Source organism: Sceloporus occidentalis, unplaced genomic scaffold (genome assembly GCF_023333645.1).
Source record: "Sceloporus occidentalis isolate IW3139 unplaced genomic scaffold, rSceOcc1.0.p SCAF_322, whole genome shotgun sequence".
Classification (NCBI taxonomy): Eukaryota; Metazoa; Chordata; class Lepidosauria; order Squamata; family Phrynosomatidae; genus Sceloporus; species Sceloporus occidentalis.
The window spans coordinates 551,904-568,596 of record NW_028317302.1 but is presented as its reverse complement, the minus strand read 5'-3'; the positions used below and the strand labels follow the sequence as shown (position 1 = coordinate 568,596).

General features: G+C 49.7%; 18 non-coding genes across 18 annotated transcripts; all 18 read left to right on the top strand.

Moving 5' to 3' along the window:
* Nucleotides 1-16: 16 nt before the first annotated feature.
* TRNAV-UAC (transfer RNA valine (anticodon UAC)) lies at nucleotides 17-89 on the top strand. Its single transcript has one exon. It is a non-coding gene; the product is annotated as a tRNA-Val (tRNA).
* A 137-nt stretch (nucleotides 90-226) lies between these two features.
* On the top strand, nucleotides 227-299 carry TRNAV-AAC (transfer RNA valine (anticodon AAC)). The gene has a single exon. It is a non-coding gene; the product is annotated as a tRNA-Val (tRNA).
* Nucleotides 300-3,292: 2,993 nt separating this feature from the next.
* TRNAV-CAC (transfer RNA valine (anticodon CAC)) lies at nucleotides 3,293-3,365 on the top strand. The gene has a single exon. It is a non-coding gene; the product is annotated as a tRNA-Val (tRNA).
* Nucleotides 3,366-3,456: 91 nt separating this feature from the next.
* On the top strand, nucleotides 3,457-3,529 carry TRNAV-UAC (transfer RNA valine (anticodon UAC)). Its single transcript has one exon. It is a non-coding gene; the product is annotated as a tRNA-Val (tRNA).
* A 454-nt stretch (nucleotides 3,530-3,983) lies between these two features.
* Nucleotides 3,984-4,056, top strand: TRNAV-UAC (transfer RNA valine (anticodon UAC)). Its single transcript has one exon. It is a non-coding gene; the product is annotated as a tRNA-Val (tRNA).
* Nucleotides 4,057-4,193: 137 nt separating this feature from the next.
* On the top strand, nucleotides 4,194-4,266 carry TRNAV-AAC (transfer RNA valine (anticodon AAC)). Its single transcript has one exon. It is a non-coding gene; the product is annotated as a tRNA-Val (tRNA).
* Nucleotides 4,267-7,258: 2,992 nt separating this feature from the next.
* TRNAV-CAC (transfer RNA valine (anticodon CAC)) lies at nucleotides 7,259-7,331 on the top strand. The gene has a single exon. It is a non-coding gene; the product is annotated as a tRNA-Val (tRNA).
* Nucleotides 7,332-7,422: 91 nt separating this feature from the next.
* Nucleotides 7,423-7,495, top strand: TRNAV-UAC (transfer RNA valine (anticodon UAC)). The gene has a single exon. It is a non-coding gene; the product is annotated as a tRNA-Val (tRNA).
* A 454-nt stretch (nucleotides 7,496-7,949) lies between these two features.
* TRNAV-UAC (transfer RNA valine (anticodon UAC)) lies at nucleotides 7,950-8,022 on the top strand. The gene has a single exon. It is a non-coding gene; the product is annotated as a tRNA-Val (tRNA).
* A 137-nt stretch (nucleotides 8,023-8,159) lies between these two features.
* On the top strand, nucleotides 8,160-8,232 carry TRNAV-AAC (transfer RNA valine (anticodon AAC)). The gene has a single exon. It is a non-coding gene; the product is annotated as a tRNA-Val (tRNA).
* Nucleotides 8,233-11,225: 2,993 nt separating this feature from the next.
* Nucleotides 11,226-11,298, top strand: TRNAV-CAC (transfer RNA valine (anticodon CAC)). The gene has a single exon. It is a non-coding gene; the product is annotated as a tRNA-Val (tRNA).
* Nucleotides 11,299-11,389: 91 nt separating this feature from the next.
* Nucleotides 11,390-11,462, top strand: TRNAV-UAC (transfer RNA valine (anticodon UAC)). The gene has a single exon. It is a non-coding gene; the product is annotated as a tRNA-Val (tRNA).
* Nucleotides 11,463-11,916: 454 nt separating this feature from the next.
* On the top strand, nucleotides 11,917-11,989 carry TRNAV-UAC (transfer RNA valine (anticodon UAC)). Its single transcript has one exon. It is a non-coding gene; the product is annotated as a tRNA-Val (tRNA).
* Nucleotides 11,990-12,126: 137 nt separating this feature from the next.
* TRNAV-AAC (transfer RNA valine (anticodon AAC)) lies at nucleotides 12,127-12,199 on the top strand. The gene has a single exon. It is a non-coding gene; the product is annotated as a tRNA-Val (tRNA).
* A 2,993-nt stretch (nucleotides 12,200-15,192) lies between these two features.
* TRNAV-CAC (transfer RNA valine (anticodon CAC)) lies at nucleotides 15,193-15,265 on the top strand. Its single transcript has one exon. It is a non-coding gene; the product is annotated as a tRNA-Val (tRNA).
* A 91-nt stretch (nucleotides 15,266-15,356) lies between these two features.
* On the top strand, nucleotides 15,357-15,429 carry TRNAV-UAC (transfer RNA valine (anticodon UAC)). Its single transcript has one exon. It is a non-coding gene; the product is annotated as a tRNA-Val (tRNA).
* Nucleotides 15,430-15,883: 454 nt separating this feature from the next.
* TRNAV-UAC (transfer RNA valine (anticodon UAC)) lies at nucleotides 15,884-15,956 on the top strand. The gene has a single exon. It is a non-coding gene; the product is annotated as a tRNA-Val (tRNA).
* A 137-nt stretch (nucleotides 15,957-16,093) lies between these two features.
* TRNAV-AAC (transfer RNA valine (anticodon AAC)) lies at nucleotides 16,094-16,166 on the top strand. Its single transcript has one exon. It is a non-coding gene; the product is annotated as a tRNA-Val (tRNA).
* The last annotated feature ends 527 nt before the right edge of the window (nucleotides 16,167-16,693 follow it).

Here is a 16,693-nt window from a genome sequence, read left to right as displayed (position 1 = left end):
ATGCTCTGCCAGGTTTGTTTCTGTAGTGTAGTGGTTATCACATTCGCCTTACATGCGAAAGGTCCTCGGTTCCAAACCGAGCAGAAACAACTGTTGTTTTATGAATTGAAAACTACACCTGCATTTCTTGCAAAGGTAGCACACGTTGAGTTGTTTTTGTTTTTTAAAACCATGTTTCCAAAGAAAGAGTACTGTCAGAGAGGTGAGAAAAATGTAGCCAGGTCAAGTTTCTGTAGTGTAGTGGTTATCACGTTTGCCTAACACGCAAAAGATCCCTGGTTCGAAACCAGGCAGAAACATGTTTTTTGGGTAAATCAATGTTTATTAAGGTTTTTCAGTTTTGTGGGAAGAGGCAGGGGGAAGGGTACAGAAAATCAAAAGAATCAGAGGGGGGGGGGAATAAGCAGGTACGATTGACACTGTGCAGTGTACAGATACCACGTCGAGAGAACATGAGTACAAAGGAAAATGGTCACAACATTTACATATAGCGGAAAAAACGGCACGGCAGGAACAGGGAGCTCCAGAGCAATAGGACACATGGTTACAAATACTCCTTCTCCGCAAAGACAGAGCACATGAAAAAGGCAGTGCGTAGACACTCCGGCAGTTGTTACCCAAAGGGGGGGAGCCTAGGCGTTGCGCCTACGTGCCAGAAGGAGCAGGGGCGCTGGCGCCGGAGAGCAGGGGGCAACCACGCGCGCCGAGGCAGACTTCTAAACCAGGCAGGCGGGTGCTACTGATGCGGAGACTGCATGCCATGTATGCACGGTGCGGGGATGCTATAGGGTTGGATGACGGGGAAGCGAGACAAGAAAACGTCGACATCCCCTGTGCAACCTCGAGTGAGCTCAGCGCGATAACCTGCACGGACACCCCCAGCACCTAGCCTTGGTGGCATAGCCCTGGACCTGTAGGGAAGGAGGGCAGCAAGGATGTGAGAGGGAAGGGAAGAAGGGAAAAGCGGAAACAGAAAGGACAAAGGAAAAAAAAAAAGGGGGGGGAGCTCGGTAGGGGGCAAAGTGACCACGTTTCGGATGGAGGCAACTCGGAGGCCGCAGCTCAGGAGGGCACGCCGTCAAGCAATGGGCGAATTTGGGGGCTAGCGAGCAGTTGCAACCAGTGAAACCAGATGCGGTTATGTTTTTCAGACCTCTCCGTGGTAGAATAGATCAATTCCTCAAGAACTGGAGTCCGCTCCACCCGTTGGATCCACTCCCGAATCGTAGGGGGGGAAGAATCACCCCAATGCAAGGGGATAAGGGCTTTCGCAGCTGTCAGAAGGTAGCGGACCACTGCATTCTTGTACCACGAAATCGGGTGAAGGAGAAGGAATTCCGGCGAAAAGGGAATGTCCCTGTCGGTGAGGGATCGAACATGGAAGTGAATGGCCGACCAATAGGGAGCTATGCTGGGACAGGACCACCACAGATGAAGCAAAGAGCAGGGAGATGCACCAAACTGCCAGCATTCATCCCTCCTATCGGGACAGAACCGGGCTGTGGTCGACGGGGGCCTATACCACAGGGCCATCAGCTTGTAGGACATCTCCTGGACCCTGTTATTAAGGGAGCAATGGTGAGTGAGCACGCAGATCTTTTCCCACTGTTGCTCGGTGAGAGTGAGTTGCAGTGAGGCCTCCCACTTGCCCTCGTTAGGTGGGGGGGAGGGAAAAACAGCCGAGAGGAGGAGGCCATAGAGGAGCGATACGCCATGAGGTGGGGGCGAGGTCAGGGTGCACAGCGCTTCAAACCTGGTGAGATCCCTAAGGACCTGGTGTTTACGGCCCAGGGAACGAAAGAAATTGCCCAGCTGGGCATAGCGGAAGCGCGCCAGGGACGTGGGAGGGGCCGGGCCCACCAGAGCCTCCAAGGGCTGTAGACCCGATGGGGAGAGGTATGCACGGATGCCTAGCGTCCCCCTGGCGGCCACCTCAGGGAAGACATCGCCTCCCATGCCCGGAGGGAAATCGGGATTGTCGCGTATCGGAGTAAGAGGAGACGGGAGAAAAGAGACAGAGGTGCCCCGCAAAACACTGAGCGTCGCCCGGGTAAGGAACTAATCGACGAGCCCAGCATGCCGCTCTCCACCTCCAGCCACCGCTTCCCACCAGAACCACAGGCCCACTCCACTATCCGCAAGAGATGGCATGCCCGGTAGTATGTACGCGGACACGGCAAAGCCAGACCACCTCTCGACTTGGGCAGGATCAGGACATTATATCGAATGCGGGGGGAGCGGGGGCCCCATATAAAACGGAGAAAGGCAGAGCGGACAGAAGCGAAGAAGGAGGGGGGAAGGTGTATGGGTAGAGTCTGGAACAAGTAGAGGAGTCTGGGCATCACATTAATTTTAATAGTGTTGACCCTACCCAGCCACGTGACAGTGAGCCGGGACAATCTGCGGAAGTCGGACTGTATAGTGGAAAGGAGCGGCAGGAAGTTGTTGGCGTACAGCCGGGAGTGATCGGGGGATATCCACACTCCTAGGTATTTCAATTTAGTATCGCACCATGCGAAGGGGAAAGCCGCGCGCAAGGAGGTACTGACAGCATCTGGCACATTAACACCCAGGAGCTCAGATTTAGACATGTTGACTTTGAAGTTGGAAAGGACACTGTATGTCGCGAGCTCTTGCAGGACAGAGGGCAGGGAGATGCGGGGCTGGGCCAACGTGAAAAGGAGGTCATCAGCATACCCCAATACCTTATGGTGGGACCGCCCCACCTGGAGTACCGAGATGTCCGGGTTCTGGCGTATCGCCTGCAAAAGGGGTTCCAGTGATAAAACAAACAGCATCGGTGAGAGGGGGCAACCCTGTCGGGTCCCAGCAGGAACATGTTTTGTGTAGAGTTCTTTTTCTCATGCATGCTGTACATCATTTAAAAAAAACACCTACTCATTTCACGAAAATCCCATCATTGCACCATGAAATCACTGTGCCGTTCATATCATTTGTTCAGTGTTAGAAATTGCTGAAATTCATAAAGAAAGGAAATTGAAATGATCTGTATGGGATTCTTAGAGGGTTTAAGCTCCCAAGTCAAATTCTTGTAAAGGAGCTAAAAATGAAAACTTCTTAGCAGGGTTCTTAAAATCAGAGAAAATGTAAGCTTAACTGTAGAGGGGATGTAAACATTTCACCATGACTATGTCACAGATTTTCCCTGGGGTGTAGCCTACTCAACTGTGAAGTTTCTTAGCACTTTGCTGACCCAATCCTGTAGTTTTCTCCTTACTTTCTATTAACAAATATTGTCTGAAAGCGCTTGAACGTGTCGTCTGCCAGGTTTGTTTCTGTAGTGTAGTGGTTATCACATTTGCCTCACACGCGAAAGGTCCTCGGTTCGAAACCGAGCAGAAACAGCTTATTGTTTTATGAATTTAAAACTACACCTACATTTCTTTCCAAAGAAAGAGTACTGTCAGAGAGGTGACAAGACCACTGCTATCCCAAGTTTCTGTAGTGTAGTGGTTATCACGTTTGCTTTACACGCAAAAGGTCTCTGGTTCGAAACCAGGCAAGAGCATGTTTTGTATAGAGTTCATTTTGTTATGCATGCTGTACATCATTTAAAAAAAAAACCTACTCCTTTCACGAAAATCCCATCATTGCACCATGAAATCACTGTGCCGTTCATATCATTTGTTCAGTGTTAGAAATTGCTGAAATTCATAAAGAAAGGAAATTGAAATGATCTGTATGGGATTCTTAGAGTGTTTAAGCTCCCAAGTCAAATTCTTGTAAAGGAGCTAAAAATGAAAACTTCCTAGCAGGGGTCTTAAAATCAGAGAAAATTTAAGCTTAACTGTAGAGGGGATGTAAACATTTCACCATAACTATGTCACAGATTTTCCCTGGGGTGTAGCCTACTCAACTGCGAAGTTTCTTAGCACTTTACTGACCCAATCCTGTAGTTTTCTCCTTACTTTCTAGTAACACATATTGTCTGAAAGCATTTGAAAGCATGCTCTGCCAGGTTTGTTTCTGTAGTGTAGTGGTTATCACATTCGCCTTACACGCGAAAGGTCCTCGGTTCGAAACCGAGCAGAAACAACTGCTGTTTTATGAATTGAAAACTACACCTGCATTTCTTGCAAAGGTAGCACACGTTGAGTTGTTTTTGTTTTTTTAAACCATGTTTCCAAAGAAAGAGTACTGTCAGAGAGGTGAGAAAACTGTAGCCAGGTCAAGTTTCTGTAGTGTAGTGGTTATCACGTTTGCCTAACACGCAAAAGATCCCTGGTTCGAAACCAGGCAGAAACATGTTTTTTGGGTAGATCAATGTTTATTAAGGTTTTTCAGTTTTGTGGGAAGAGGCAGGGGGAAGGGTACAGAAAATCAAAAGAATCAGAGGGGGGGGGAATAAGCAGGTACGATTGACACTGTGCAGTGTACAGATACCACGTCGAGAGAACATGAGTACAAAGGAAAATGGTCACAACATTTACATATAGTGGAAAAAACGGCACGGCAGGAACAGGGAGCTCCAGAGCAATAGGACACATGGTTACAAATACTCCTTCTCCGCAAAGACAGAGCACATGAAAAAGGCAGTGCGTAGACACTCCGGCAGTTGTTACCCAAAGGGGGGGAGCCTAGGCGTTGCGCCTACGTGCCAGAAGGAGCAGGGGCGCTGGCGCCGGAGAGCAGGGGGCAACCACGCACGCCGAGGCAGACTTCTAAACCAGGCAGGCGGGTGCTACTGATGCGGAGACTGCATGCCATGTATGCACGGTGCGGGGATGCTATATGTTTGGATGACGGGGAAGCGAGACAAGAAAACGTCGACATCCCCTGTGCAACCTCGAGTGAGCTCAGCGCGATTACCTGCACGGACACCCCCAGCACCTAGCCTTGGTGGCATAGCCCTGGACCTGTAGGGAAGGAGGGCAGCAAGGATGTGAGAGGGAAGGGAAGAAGGGAAAAGCAGAAACAGAAAGGACAAAGGAAAAAAAAAAGGGGGGGGGAGCTTGGTAGGGGGCAAAGTGACCACGTTTCGGATGGAGGCAACTCGGAGGCCGCAGCTCAGGGGGGCACGCCGTCAAGCAATGGGCGAATTTGGGGGCTAGCGAGCAGTTGCAACCAGTGAAACCAGATGCGGTTATGTTTTTCAGACCTCTCCGTGGTAGAATAGATCAATTCCTCAAGAACTGGAGTCCGCTCCACCCGTTGGATCCACTCCCGAATCGTAGGGGGGGAAGAATCACCCCAATGCAAGGGGATAAGGGCTTTCGCAGCTGTCAGAAGGTAGCGGACCACTGAATTCTTGTACCACGAAATCGGGTGAAGGAGAAGGAATTCCGGCGAAAAGGGAATGTCCCTGTCGGTGAGGGATCGAACATGGGAGTGAATGGCCGACCAATAGGGAGCTATGCTGGGACAGGACCACCACAGATGAAGCAAAGAGCAGGGAGATGCACCAAACTGCCAGCATTCATCCCTCCTATCGGGACAGAACCGGGCTGTGGTCGACGGGGGCCTATACCACAGGGCCATCAGCTTGTAGGACATCTCCTGGACCCTGTTATTAAGGGAGCAACGGTGAGTGAGCACGCAGATCTTTTCCCACTGTTGCTCGGTGAGAGTGAGTTGCAGTGAGGCCTCCCACTTGCCCTCGTTAGGTGGGGGGGAGGGAAAAACAGCCGAGAGGAGGAGGCCATAGAGGAGCGATACGCCATGAGGTGGGGGCGAGGTCAGGGTGCACAGCGCTTCAAACCTGTTGAGATCCCTAAGGACCTGGTGTTTACGGCCCAGGGAACGAAAGAAATTGCCCAGCTGGGCATAGCGGAAGCGCGCCAGGGACGTGGGAGGGGCCGGGCCCACCAGAGCCTCCAAGGGCTGTAGACCCGATGGGGAGAGGTATGCACGGATGCCTAGCGTCCCCCTGGCGGCCACCTCAGGGAAGACATCGCCTCCCATGCCCGGAGGGAAATCGGGATTGTCGCGTATCGGAGTAAGAGGAGACGGGAGAAAAGAGACAGAGGTGCCCCGCAAAACACTGAGCGTCGCCCGGGTAAGGAACTAATCGACGAGCCCAGCATGCCGCTCTCCACCTCCAGCCACCGCTTCCCACCAGAACCACAGGCCCACTCCACTATCCGCAAGAGATGGCATGCCCGGTAGTATGTACGCGGACACGGCAAAGCCAGACCACCTCTCGACTTGGGCAGGATCAGGACATTATATCGAATGCGGGGGGAGCGGGGGCCCCATATAAAACGGAGAAAGGCAGAGCGGACAGAAGCGAAGAAGGAGGGGGGAAGGTGTATGGGTAGAGTCTGGAACAAGTAGAGGAGTCTGGGCATCACATTAATTTTAATAGTGTTGACCCTACCCAGCCACGTGACAGTGAGCCGGGACCATCTGCGGAAGTCGGACTGTATAGTGGAAAGGAGCGGCAGGAAGTTGTTGGCGTACAGCCGGGAGTGATCGGGGGATATCCACACTCCTAGGTATTTCAATTTAGTATCGCACCATGCGAAGGGGAAAGCCGCGCGCAAGGAGGTACTGACAGCATCTGGCACATTAACACCCAGGAGCTCAGATTTAGACATGTTGACTTTGAAGTTGGAAAGGACACTGTATGTCGCGAGCTCTTGCAGGACAGAGGGCAGGGAGATGCGGGGCTGGGCCAACGTGAAAAGGAGGTCATCAGCATACCCCAATACCTTATGGTGGGACCGCCCCACCTGGAGTACCGAGATGTCCGGGTTCTGGCGTATCGCCTGCAAAAGGGGTTCCAGTGATAAAACAAACAGCATCGGTGAGAGGGGGCAACCCTGTCGGGTCCCAGCAGGAACATGTTTTGTGTAGAGTTCTTTTTCTCATGCATGCTGTACATCATTTAAAAAAAACACCTACTCATTTCACGAAAATCCCATCATTGCACCATGAAATCACTGTGCCGTTCATATCATTTGTTCAGTGTTAGAAATTGCTGAAATTCATAAAGAAAGGAAATTGAAATGATCTGTATGGGATTCTTAGAGGGTTTAAGCTCCCAAGTCAAATTCTTGTAAAGGAGCTAAAAATGAAAACTTCTTAGCAGGGTTCTTAAAATCAGAGAAAATTTAAGCTTAACTGTAGAGGGGATGTAAACATTTCACCATAACTATGTCACAGATTTTCCCTGGGGTGTAGCCTACTCAACTGTGAAGTTTCTTAGCACTTTGCTGACCCAATCCTGTAGTTTTCTCCTTACTTTCTATTAACAAATATTGTCTGAAAGCGCTTGAACGTGTCGTCTGCCAGGTTTGTTTCTGTAGTGTAGTGGTTATCACATTTGCCTCACACGCGAAAGGTCCTCGGTTCGAAACCGAGCAGAAACAGCTTATTGTTTTATGAATTTAAAACTACACCTACATTTCTTTCCAAAGAAAGAGTACTGTCAGAGAGGTGAGAAAACTGTAGCCAGGTCAAGTTTCTGTAGTGTAGTGGTTATCACGTTTGCCTTACACGCAAAAGGGCTCTGGTTCGAAACCAGGCAAGAGCATGTTTTGTATAGAGTTCATTTTGTTATGCATGCTGTACATCATTTAAAAAAAACACCTACTCATTTCACGAAAATCCCATCATTGCACCATGAAATCACTGTGCCGTTCATATCATTTGTTCAGTGTTAGAAATTGCTGAAATTCATAAAGAAAGGAAATTGAAATGATCTGTATGGGATTCTTAGAGTGTTTAAGCTCCCAAGTCAAATTCTTGTAAAGGAGCTAAAAATGAAAACTTCCTAGCAGGGGTCTTAAAATCAGAGAAAATTTAAGCTTAACTGTAGAGGGGATGTAAACATTTCACCATAACTATGTCACAGATTTTCCCTGGGGTGTAGCCTACTCAACTGCGAAGTTTCTTAGCACTTTACTGACCCAATCCTGTAGTTTTCTCCTTACTTTCTAGTAACACATATTGTCTGAAAGCATTTGAAAGCATGCTCTGTCAGGTTTGTTTCTGTAGTGTAGTGGTTATCACGTTCGCCTTACACGCGAAAGGTCCTCGGTTCGAAACCGAGCAGAAACAACTGTTGTTTTATGAATTGAAAACTACACCTGCATTTCTTGCAAAGGTAGCACACGTTGAGTTGTTTTTGTTTTTTTAAACCATGTTTCCAAAGAAAGAGTACTGTCAGAGAGGTGAGAAAACTGTAGCCAGGTCAAGTTTCTGTAGTGTAGTGGTTATCACGTTTGCCTAACACGCAAAAGATCCCTGGTTCGAAACCAGGCAGAAACATGTTTTTTGGGTAAATCAATGTTTATTAAGGTTTTTCAGTTTTGTGGGAAGAGGCAGGGGGAAGGGTACAGAAAATCAAAAGAATCAGAGGGGGGGGGGAATAAGCAGGTACGATTGACACTGTGCAGTGTACAGATACCACGTCGAGAGAACATGAGTACAAAGGAAAATGGTCACAACATTTACATATAGCGGAAAAAACGGCACGGCAGGAACAGGGAGCTCCAGAGCAATAGGACACATGGTTACAAATACTCCTTCTCCGCAAAGACAGAGCACATGAAAAAGGCAGTGCGTAGACACTCCGGCAGTTGTTACCCAAAGGGGGGGAGCCTAGGCGTTGCGCCTACGTGCCAGAAGGAGCAGGGGCGCTGGCGCCGGAGAGCAGGGGGCAACCACGCGCGCCGAGGCAGACTTCTAAACCAGGCAGGCGGGTGCTACTGATCCGGAGACTGCATGCCATGTATGCACGGTGCGGGGATGCTATAGGGTTGGATGACGGGGAAGCGAGACAAGAAAACGTCGACATCCCCTGTGCAACCTCGAGTGAGCTCAGCGCGATAACCTGCACGGACACCCCCAGCACCTAGCCTTGGTGGCATAGCCCTGGACCTGTAGGGAAGGAGGGCAGCAAGGATGTGAGAGGGAAGGGAAGAAGGGAAAAGCGGAAACAGAAAGGACAAAGGAAAAAAAAAAAGGGGGGGGAGCTCGGTAGGGGGCAAAGTGACCACGTTTCGGATGGAGGCAACTCGGAGGCCGCAGCTCAGGAGGGCACGCCGTCAAGCAATGGGCGAATTTGGGGGCTAGCGAGCAGTTGCAACCAGTGAAACCAGATGCGGTTATGTTTTTCAGACCTCTCCGTGGTAGAATAGATCAATTCCTCAAGAACTGGAGTCCGCTCCACCCGTTGGATCCACTCCCGAATCGTAGGGGGGGAAGAATCACCCCAATGCAAGGGGATAAGGGCTTTCGCAGCTGTCAGAAGGTAGCGGACCACTGCATTCTTGTACCACGAAATCGGGTGAAGGAGAAGGAATTCCGGCGAAAAGGGAATGTCCCTGTCGGTGAGGGATCGAACATGGAAGTGAATGGCCGACCAATAGGGAGCTATGCTGGGACAGGACCACCACAGATGAAGCAAAGAGCAGGGAGATGCACCAAACTGCCAGCATTCATCCCTCCTATCGGGACAGAACCGGGCTGTGGTCGACGGGGGCCTATACCACAGGGCCATCAGCTTGTAGGACATCTCCTGGACCCTGTTATTAAGGGAGCAACGGTGAGTGAGCACGCAGATCTTTTCCCACTGTTGCTCGGTGAGAGTGAGTTGCAGTGAGGCCTCCCACTTGCCCTCGTTAGGTGGGGGGGAGGGAAAAACAGCCGAGAGGAGGAGGCCATAGAGGAGCGATACGCCATGAGGTGGGGGCGAGGTCAGGGTGCACAGCGCTTCAAACCTGGTGAGATCCCTAAGGACCTGGTGTTTACGGCCCAGGGAACGAAAGAAATTGCCCAGCTGGGCATAGCGGAAGCGCGCCAGGGACGTGGGAGGGGCCGGGCCCACCAGAGCCTCCAAGGGCTGTAGACCCAATGGGGAGAGGTATGCACGGATGCCTAGCGTCCCCCTGGCGGCCACCTCAGGGAAGACATCGCCTCCCATGCCCGGAGGGAAATCGGGATTGTCGCGTATCGGAGTAAGAGGAGACGGGAGAAAAGAGACAGAGGTGCCCCGCAAAACACTGAGCGTCGCCCGGGTAAGGAACTAATCGACGAGCCCAGCATGCCGCTCTCCACCTCCAGCCACCGCTTCCCACCAGAACCACAGGCCCACTCCACTATCCGCAAGAGATGGCATGCCCGGTAGTATGTACGCGGACACGGCAAAGCCAGACCACCTCTCGACTTGGGCAGGATCAGGACATTATATCGAATGCGGGGGGAGCGGGGGCCCCATATAAAACGGAGAAAGGCAGAGCGGACAGAAGCGAAGAAGGAGGGGGGAAGGTGTATGGGTAGAGTCTGGAACAAGTAGAGGAGTCTGGGCATCACATTAATTTTAATAGTGTTGACCCTACCCAGCCACGTGACAGTGAGCCGGGACAATCTGCGGAAGTCGGACTGTATAGTGGAAAGGAGCGGCAGGAAGTTGTTGGCGTACAGCCGGGAGTGATCGGGGGATATCCACACTCCTAGGTATTTCAATTTAGTATCGCACCATGCGAAGGGGAAAGCCGCGCGCAAGGAGGTACTGACAGCATCTGGCACATTAACACCCAGGAGCTCAGATTTAGACATGTTGACTTTGAAGTTGGAAAGGACACTGTATGTCGCGAGCTCTTGCAGGACAGAGGGCAGGGAGATGCGGGGCTGGGCCAACGTGAAAAGGAGGTCATCAGCATACCCCAATACCTTATGGTGGGACCGCCCCACCTGGAGTACCGAGATGTCCGGGTTCTGGCGTATCGCCTGCAAAAGGGGTTCCAGTGATAAAACAAACAGCATCGGTGAGAGGGGGCAACCCTGTCGGGTCCCAGCAGGAACATGTTTTGTGTAGAGTTCTTTTTCTCATGCATGCTGTACATCATTTAAAAAAAACACCTACTCATTTCACGAAAATCCCATCATTGCACCATGAAATCACTGTGCCGTTCATATCATTTGTTCAGTGTTAGAAATTGCTGAAATTCATAAAGAAAGGAAATTGAAATGATCTGTATGGGATTCTTAGAGGGTTTAAGCTCCCAAGTCAAATTCTTGTAAAGGAGCTAAAAATGAAAACTTCTTAGCAGGGTTCTTAAAATCAGAGAAAATGTAAGCTTAACTGTAGAGGGGATGTAAACATTTCACCATGACTATGTCACAGATTTTCCCTGGGGTGTAGCCTACTCAACTGTGAAGTTTCTTAGCACTTTGCTGACCCAATCCTGTAGTTTTCTCCTTACTTTCTATTAACAAATATTGTCTGAAAGCGCTTGAACGTGTCGTCTGCCAGGTTTGTTTCTGTAGTGTAGTGGTTATCACATTTGCCTCACACGCGAAAGGTCCTCGGTTCGAAACCGAGCAGAAACAGCTTATTGTTTTATGAATTTAAAACTACACCTACATTTCTTTCCAAAGAAAGAGTACTGTCAGAGAGGTGACAAGACCACTGCTATCCCAAGTTTCTGTAGTGTAGTGGTTATCACGTTTGCTTTACACGCAAAAGGTCTCTGGTTCGAAACCAGGCAAGAGCATGTTTTGTATAGAGTTCATTTTGTTATGCATGCTGTACATCATTTAAAAAAAACACCTACTCCTTTCACGAAAATCCCATCATTGCACCATGAAATCACTGTGCCGTTCATATCATTTGTTCAGTGTTAGAAATTGCTGAAATTCATAAAGAAAGGAAATTGAAATGATCTGTATGGGATTCTTAGAGTGTTTAAGCTCCCAAGTCAAATTCTTGTAAAGGAGCTAAAAATGAAAACTTCCTAGCAGGGGTCTTAAAATCAGAGAAAATTTAAGCTTAACTGTAGAGGGGATGTAAACATTTCACCATAACTATGTCACAGATTTTCCCTGGGGTGTAGCCTACTCAACTGCGAAGTTTCTTAGCACTTTACTGACCCAATCCTGTAGTTTTCTCCTTACTTTCTAGTAACACATATTGTCTGAAAGCATTTGAAAGCATGCTCTGCCAGGTTTGTTTCTGTAGTGTAGTGGTTATCACATTCGCCTTACACGCGAAAGGTCCTCGGTTCGAAACCGAGCAGAAACAACTGCTGTTTTATGAATTGAAAACTACACCTGCATTTCTTGCAAAGGTAGCACACGTTGAGTTGTTTTTGTTTTTTTAAACCATGTTTCCAAAGAAAGAGTACTGTCAGAGAGGTGAGAAAACTGTAGCCAGGTCAAGTTTCTGTAGTGTAGTGGTTATCATGTTTGCCTAACACGCAAAAGATCCCTGGTTTGAAACCAGGCAGAAACATGTTTTTTGGGTAGATCAATGTTTATTAAGGTTTTTCAGTTTTGTGGGAAGAGGCAGGGGGAAGGGTACAGAAAATCAAAAGAATCAGAGGGGGGGGGGAATAAGCAGGTACGATTGACACTGTGCAGTGTACAGATACCACGTCGAGAGAACATGAGTACAAAGGAAAATGGTCACAACATTTACATATAGTGGAAAAAACGGCACGGCAGGAACAGGGAGCTCCAGAGCAATAGGACACATGGTTACAAATACTCCTTCTCCGCAAAGACAGAGCACATGAAAAAGGCAGTGCGTAGACACTCCGGCAGTTGTTACCCAAAGGGGGGGAGCCTAGGCGTTGCGCCTACGTGCCAGAAGGAGCAGGGGCGCTGGCGCCGGAGAGCAGGGGGCAACCACGCACGCCGAGGCAGACTTCTAAACCAGGCAGGCGGGTGCTACTGATGCGGAGACTGCATGCCATGTATGCACGGTGCGGGGATGCTATATGTTTGGATGACGGGGAAGCGAGACAAGAAAACGTCGACATCCCCTGTGCAACCTCGAGTGAGCTCAGCGCGATTACCTGCACGGACACCCCCAGCACCTAGCCTTGGTGGCATAGCCCTGGACCTGTAGGGAAGGAGGGCAGCAAGGATGTGAGAGGGAAGGGAAGAAGGGAAAAGCAGAAACAGAAAGGACAAAGGAAAAAAAAAAGGGGGGGGGAGCTTGGTAGGGGGCAAAGTGACCACGTTTCGGATGGAGGCAACTCGGAGGCCGCAGCTCAGGGGGGCACGCCGTCAAGCAATGGGCGAATTTGGGGGCTAGCGAGCAGTTGCAACCAGTGAAACCAGATGCGGTTATGTTTTTCAGACCTCTCCGTGGTAGAATAGATCAATTCCTCAAGAACTGGAGTCCGCTCCACCCGTTGGATCCACTCCCGAATCGTAGGGGGGGAAGAATCACCCCAATGCAAGGGGATAAGGGCTTTCGCAGCTGTCAGAAGGTAGCGGACCACTGAATTCTTGTACCACGAAATCGGGTGAAGGAGAAGGAATTCCGGCGAAAAGGGAATGTCCCTGTCGGTGAGGGATCGAACATGGGAGTGAATGGCCGACCAATAGGGAGCTATGCTGGGACAGGACCACCACAGATGAAGCAAAGAGCAGGGAGATGCACCAAACTGCCAGCATTCATCCCTCCTATCGGGACAGAACCGGGCTGTGGTCGACGGGGGCCTATACCACAGGGCCATCAGCTTGTAGGACATCTCCTGGACCCTGTTATTAAGGGAGCAACGGTGAGTGAGCACGCAGATCTTTTCCCACTGTTGCTCGGTGAGAGTGAGTTGCAGTGAGGCCTCCCACTTGCCCTCGTTAGGTGGGGGGGAGGGAAAAACAGCCGAGAGGAGGAGGCCATAGAGGAGCGATACGCCATGAGGTGGGGGCGAGGTCAGGGTGCACAGCGCTTCAAACCTGGTGAGATCCCTAAGGACCTGGTGTTTACGGCCCAGGGAACGAAAGAAATTGCCCAGCTGGGCATAGCGGAAGCGCGCCAGGGACGTGGGAGGGGCCGGGCCCACCAGAGCCTCCAAGGGCTGTAGACCCGATGGGGAGAGGTATGCACGGATGCCTAGCGTCCCCCTGGCGGCCACCTCAGGGAAGACATCGCCTCCCATGCCCGGAGGGAAATCGGGATTGTCGCGTATCGGAGTAAGAGGAGACGGGAGAAAAGAGACAGAGGTGCCCCGCAAAACACTGAGCGTCGCCCGGGTAAGGAACTAATCGACGAGCCCAGCATGCCGCTCTCCACCTCCAGCCACCGCTTCCCACCAGAACCACAGGCCCACTCCACTATCCGCAAGAGATGGCATGCCCGGTAGTATGTACGCGGACACGGCAAAGCCAGACCACCTCTCGACTTGGGCAGGATCAGGACATTATATCGAATGCGGGGGGAGCGGGGGCCCCATATAAAACGGAGAAAGGCAGAGCGGACAGAAGCGAAGAAGGAGGGGGGAAGGTGTATGGGTAGAGTCTGGAACAAGTAGAGGAGTCTGGGCATCACATTAATTTTAATAGTGTTGACCCTACCCAGCCACGTGACAGTGAGCCGGGACCATCTGCGGAAGTCGGACTGTATAGTGGAAAGGAGCGGCAGGAAGTTGTTGGCGTACAGCCGGGAGTGATCGGGGGATATCCACACTCCTAGGTATTTCAATTTAGTATCGCACCATGCGAAGGGGAAAGCCGCGCGCAAGGAGGTACTGACAGCATCTGGCACATTAACACCCAGGAGCTCAGATTTAGACATGTTGACTTTGAAGTTGGAAAGGACACTGTATGTCGCGAGCTCTTGCAGGACAGAGGGCAGGGAGATGCGGGGCTGGGCCAACGTGAAAAGGAGGTCATCAGCATACCCCAATACCTTATGGTGGGACCGCCCCACCTGGAGTACCGAGATGTCCGGGTTCTGGCGTATCGCCTGCAAAAGGGGTTCCAGTGATAAAACAAACAGCATCGGTGAGAGGGGGCAACCCTGTCGGGTCCCAGCAGGAACATGTTTTGTGTAGAGTTCTTTTTCTCATGCATGCTGTACATCATTTAAAAAAAACACCTACTCATTTCACGAAAATCCCATCATTGCACCATGAAATCACTGTGCCGTTCATATCATTTGTTCAGTGTTAGAAATTGCTGAAATTCATAAAGAAAGGAAATTGAAATGATCTGTATGGGATTCTTAGAGGGTTTAAGCTCCCAAGTCAAATTCTTGTAAAGGAGCTAAAAATGAAAACTTCTTAGCAGGGTTCTTAAAATCAGAGAAAATTTAAGCTTAACTGTAGAGGGGATGTAAACATTTCACCATAACTATGTCACAGATTTTCCCTGGGGTGTAGCCTACTCAACTGTGAAGTTTCTTAGCACTTTGCTGACCCAATCCTGTAGTTTTCTCCTTACTTTCTATTAACAAATATTGTCTGAAAGCGCTTGAACGTGTCGTCTGCCAGGTTTGTTTCTGTAGTGTAGTGGTTATCACATTTGCCTCACACGCGAAAGGTCCTCGGTTCGAAACCGAGCAGAAACAGCATATTGTTTTATGAATTTAAAACTACACCTACATTTCTTTCCAAAGAAAGAGTACTGTCAGAGAGGTGACAAGACCACTGCTATCCCAAGTTTCTGTAGTGTAGTGGTTATCACGTTTGCTTTACACGCAAAAGGTCTCTGGTTCGAAACCAGGCAAGAGCATGTTTTGTATAGAGTTCATTTTGTTATGCATGCTGTACATCATTTAAAAAAAACACCTACTCATTTCACGAAAATCCCATCATTGCACCATGAAATCACTGTGCCGTTCATATCATTTGTTCAGTGTTAGAAATTGCTGAAATTCATAAAGAAAGGAAATTGAAATGATCTGTATGGGATTCTTAGAGTGTTTAAGCTCCCAAGTCAAATTCTTGTAAAGGAGCTAAAAATGAAAACTTCCTAGCAGGGGTCTTAAAATCAGAGAAAATTTAAGCTTAACTGTAGAGGGGATGTAAACATTTCACCATAACTATGTCACAGATTTTCCCTGGGGTGTAGCCTACTCAACTGCGAAGTTTCTTAGCACTTTACTGACCCAATCCTGTAGTTTTCTCCTTACTTTCTAGTAACACATATTGTCTGAAAGCATTTGAAAGCACGCTCTGCCAGTTTTGTTTCTGTAGTGTAGTGGTTATCACATTCGCCTTACACGCGAAAGGTCCTCGGTTCGAAACCGAGCAGAAACAACTGTTGTTTTATGAATTGAAAACTACACCTGCATTTCTTGCAAAGGTAGCACACGTTGAGTTGTTTTTGTTTTTTTAAACCATGTTTCCAAAGAAAGAGTACTGTCAGAGAGGTGAGAAAACTGTAGCCAGGTCAAGTTTCTGTAGTGTAGTGGTTATCACGTTTGCCTAACATGCAAAAGATCCCTGGTTCGAAACCAGGCAGAAACATGTTTTTTGGGTAGATCAATGTTTATTAAGGTTTTTCAGTTTTGTGGGAAGAGGCAGGGGGAAGGGTACAGAAAATCAAAAGAATCAGAGGGGGGGGGGAATAAGCAGGTACGATTGACACTGTGCAGTGTACAGATACCACGTCGAGAGAACATGAGTACAAAGGAAAATGGTCACAACATTTACATATAGCGGAAAAAACGGCACGGCAGGAACAGGGAGCTCCAGAGCAATAGGACACATGGTTACAAATACTCCTTCTCCGCAAAGACAGAGCACATGAAAAAGGCAGTGCGTAGACACTCCGGCAGTTGTTACCCAAAGGGGGGGAGCCTAGGCGTTGCGCCTACGTGCCAGAAGGAGCAGGGGCGCTGGCGCCGGAGAGCAGGGGGCAACCACGCACGCCGAGGCAGACTTCTAAACCAGGCAGGCGGGTGCTACTGATGCGGAGACTGCATGCCATGTATGCACGGTGCGGGGATGCTATATGGTTGGATGACGGGGAAGCGAGACAAGAAAACGTCGAC